Here is a 4,580-nt window from a genome sequence, read left to right as displayed (position 1 = left end):
GTCACAAAGAATCAGACACAACTTAGCAACTGAACAACAACCACTGAATTACTCTCATCTCCTCTCTTAGTCACAAGACAGAATGAACCACATATCATTTCCTCTTGATTTTGTTGAAAGGTTTGATTCTCATCAGCAAATTCAAACTTAACCTTTTAAATAGATTAAGTGCTCATCAGCAAATTCAAACTTAACCTTTTAAATAGATTAAGTGCTAATTATATCATTTTCCATGCCTAGATATTGTGAGAAAAGTTGTGTTTCTAATGAATGGGAGACAACTATGCATAACTCTGTAAAAACAAGCACCCCTGTAACATGCTCACACATTACTAAATGTTCAAATTATTGACAAGATAGCTCCAGTTAATCATTATATTTGAGACAATGACATTCATTGAGAAGTAATATGTGTTGGAGTGCTATAGCCAGAGAATCTTAGACTTATAAAGACATTAATAATGTAGAATAATGTAGACTGACTGTGTATTGTTCACCTGCGTAAAGGAGCACTGCAGGTTTCCCCCATTATTGGAAAGTTCACCTTAGACAGTTGGCTTTTACGAAGACCAACATTTGTACTTGTTTTCACTAATGGAAATAAATCTAAAGGGGAGTTTTACTTTATAAAAAAATCCATTATCATACTAAAGTTGGTGTGTTTCTACAATATTTTTCTATCTTTATTTAATTGAAGTATAGTTAATTTACAACACTATGTTACTTTAAGGTGTACACTAAAGTGGTTCATATATATATATATATATATATATAGCCTTTGACTGTGTGGATCACAATAAACTGGGGGAAATTCTGAGGAGATGGAAATACCAGACCACCTCACCTGTCTCTTCAGAAGCCTGTATGCAGGTCAGGAAGCAACAGTTAGAACTGGACATGGAACAACAGACTGGTTCCAAATAGGAAAAGGAGGACATCAAGGTTGTATATTGTCACCCTGCTAATTTAACTTCTCTTCAGAGTACATCATGAGGAACGCTGGGCTGGAAGAAGCACAAGCTGGAATCAAGATTGCCGGGAGAAATATCAATAACCTCAGATATGCAGATGACACCATCCTTATGGCAGAAAGTGAAAAAGAACTAAAGAACCTCTTGATGAAAGTGAAAGAAGAGAGTGAAAATGTTGGCTTAAAGCTCAACATTCAAAAAACTAAGATCATGGCATCCGGTCCCATAACTTCATGGATGGGAAAACAGTGGAAACAGTGGCTGATTTATTTGCTTGGGCTCCAAAATCACTGCAGATGGTGACTGCAGCCATGACATGAAAAGACACTTACTCCTTGCAAAGAAAGTTATGACCAACCTAGATAGCATATTAAAAAGCAGAGGCATTACTTTGCCAACAAAAGTCCGTCTAGTCAAGGCTATGGTTTTTCCAGTGGTCGTGTTTGGATGTGAAAGTTGGACTATAAGGAAAGCTGATCGCCGAAGAATTGATGCTTTTGAACTGTGGTGTTGCCACCTGATGTGAAGAGCTGACTCATTGGAAAAGCCCCTGATGCTGGGAGGGATTGGGGGCAGGAGGAGAAGGGGATGACAGAGGATGAGATGGTTGGATGGCATCACCTACTCAATGGACTTGGGTTTGGGTGGAGTCTGGCAGTTGGTGATGGACAGGGAGGCCTGGCGTGCTGCTGTTCATGGGGTCGCAAAGAGTCGGACATGAGTGAGCGACTGAACTGCTATATATATGTGTATATATATATGAATATATATAGAATTGGAAAAAGAACACATATGTGTGTGATTGAGTATGTGTGTTCTTTATCGGATCATTTTCCATTATAGGTTACCATTACTATAGCAATGTTGGTTGTTTGTAAAAGTAATGTGGCATAACTTGAACTTTCAAAAAAAGGAATAAAAAAACAGAAACTTGTACTGCTGAAGTATATAATGCTACATGTGAGAGAAGCCTGAAACAAACTGGATATCATCTTCATGAAGGACAAAGTGAATCATTAAGACTGCAAGCAATTTTCTTACCTATAGATCCAAGCATGATATAGATAATTATTTTTCATTTGCAAGAAACTAAGACTGAGTTTTTAAGCCCTAGATTCCAAGTTTGTAAAGACGTTGTTGGCTTCTCAGGTGGCCCAGTGGTAAAGAATCCTGCCAAGCTGAAGATGTGGGTTCAATCCCTGGATCAGGAAGATCCCCTGAAGAAGGATATGGAAACCCACTCCAGTATTCTAGCCTGGGAAATCCCAAGGACAGAGGAGCCTGGCGGGCTGCAGTCCACAGGGTTGCAAAAAGTCAGTCATAATTTAGAGACTAAACAGCAGCATCTGTTTAACCAAGGAAACTGAATTCCAGTGTAATAGCTCCTGATCCACTTTATGGGGGAAACACATGTGATTCGAGGCAAGTAAATTACTAAACTTCTCATCTTCAATTTGCTTCTCTGTAAAATGAAGATAATGATAATAGAACCACTAGTTTAGTACATGTATAAATAAACTGAAGTGAATGTGCCTGATAGATAATAAGAGGTTCATTCACGTAAATATGCGTATCAGACCTACAAGAGCTACAGCTTTGGAACTAAACCATAAACTTTTGTCTTGATGTTAGTGAAAGATGCTTACCCTTCTTAAAAATTGTTTCTCAAGTCTTGATTTGTAAAATGGAAATATTTTCTTTATATTCAAGAAAATCTGTGAACTATAAGCTTATTTAACAAAATAGAGTAAATTAAGAGTAACTTCAAATTTTCTACTACATTTTTTGTTTTAATAATTATAGATTATGAATTATTATTTCTTCCTTTTGTGGGTGTCACTCATTTTGCTTTGGGTAAATTCATAGTGCGAATAAAAATTCAGGTGTTTTTCCTTCACTCAACTGGCTCTCCACTGTGTATCTACCTAAGAATTTCTATCCCTTGTTTTTGTTACCACAGGCTAAGCAAAAATAGGAGTTCTGCCATCATAGTCCTAAGAAAATGCCCATTTCACCCAAAGACATATATGAAGAACTTGATAAAGTACCAGTAACAGTCTGGAGGAAAACATATTCTATAATCAACAAACTGGGGGGTTATAGCTGTTCTTTCAATTGCCAATTATGAAGGTATGAACATGAATGCTGAAACATTGGGAAAGTACATTAAATCTATCAATATTAAATAAACAACCAATGTTAGTTTCTGGGCCTTTTTTCTTCATTGTCTTTGTTAATGACATTCAAATTTTAGATTGCATTCAAACTTTACCACAGGTAGAAGACTTCCTAAGTATTTAACTCATCACTTTCTAGGCACCATGAACAGCCTAAGTTACTCTCCTTGTCAACAAAATTTTCACTGCATTTTTCACCTCTGCATTTCTAACTGTGTATATGATAGGATTTAACGTGGGAGTGAGGATTGCAAAGAACACAGCTACAGACTTGTCCACAGGGTAAGTAGCCACAGGACGCACATAGTTGAATATACAAGGACCAAAAAAGAGCATCATACTATAAAGTGGGAGCCACATGTAGAGAGGGCTTTGCATCATCCTTCAGAGCCATGGGATTTTGTAGGAGATGATAAGCAGGAAAAAAAACGAGCAAGGCCATTAACCCGGTGTTAGCTGCCACTACGATTCCAAATGTGTAGGTGTGGCTGCAGGAAAGATTCTTACCCTTCTTAAAAATTGTTTCTCAAGTCTTAATCTGTAAAATGGAAATATTTTCTTTATATTCAAGAAACTCTGTGAATCATAAGCTTATTTCAGGGAGCTCAGGGAACTCACTGTTAAACTATGTTTTAACAGTGAGAAGAAATTACACATAAAGTGGTCAATGAGATTTGAGTCACAGAAGGTCAAATCTACTGTGAAAAGAATCTGCACGGTGGAGTGGAGGATCCCCCCAATCCAGGCCACCACCGCCAGGAGCTGGCAGAACCCTTGTCCTGTGATGGTCATGTAGTGCAGAGAATTGAAGATGGGCACATAGTGACCAGAGGTCATTACAGTGAGAACGATCACCTCTGATCTTCCCAGGAAGTGTTCTAAAAAACCTGAGTCAGGCAACCACCCCGGGAGATGGTTGTCCTCTGGTACAGCAGGTCAGTGATCAATTTAAGGGTAGTGATGGATGTGAAGGAGGCATCTATGAAGGACAAATGAGTGAGAAAGAAGCACATGGGAGCAGAAAGTGTGGGGCTGAGGGAGATGGTGATGACGGTGAGCAGACTGGCCATCATCATAAACAGGACAATGACCAGAAAGACAATGAAAAGTATTTTCTGCAAGTGTGGATTCTGTGTGAGTCCCAAGAGAACAAATTCAGTCACATTGTTGGGAGGCATGGAGACAACCATTTAGGAAGTAACACCTTCGTGGGGATTGAGTCACCTACGAAGAATAAAGAACAATACTTATTAATCATGAATGAATTTAGCCTGAATTTCTTAGGAAAAAGAAAAAGTACTGCAGCCATTGTAACTGTTGATCTGTCCTTGGCACTTTGCTTCTCTCAAATGTTTCTTACTTTCTCCGTGATGCTTTCTATCTCTTCAGACAAATAGCATCAGTCACCTGTAAAATAGCTATAAGGCAACAT

At 38.3% G+C, this 4,580-nt stretch overlaps 1 pseudogene; it reads right to left on the bottom strand.

The window, feature by feature from the left end:
* Positions 1-3,301: 3,301 nt before the first annotated feature.
* Positions 3,302-4,338, bottom strand: LOC129559822 (olfactory receptor 4C13-like; annotated as a pseudogene).
* Positions 4,339-4,580: the final 242 nt, after the last annotated feature.

The sequence above is a fragment of the Moschus berezovskii genome, chromosome 16, assembly GCF_049115385.1.
Source record: "Moschus berezovskii isolate FMDL1 chromosome 16, NW_MosBer_1.0, whole genome shotgun sequence".
In the NCBI taxonomy this organism is placed as follows: domain Eukaryota; kingdom Metazoa; phylum Chordata; class Mammalia; order Artiodactyla; family Moschidae; genus Moschus; species Moschus berezovskii.
Note: the sequence above shows the minus strand (reverse complement) of the source record. Positions and strands in the feature narration are given on the sequence as shown.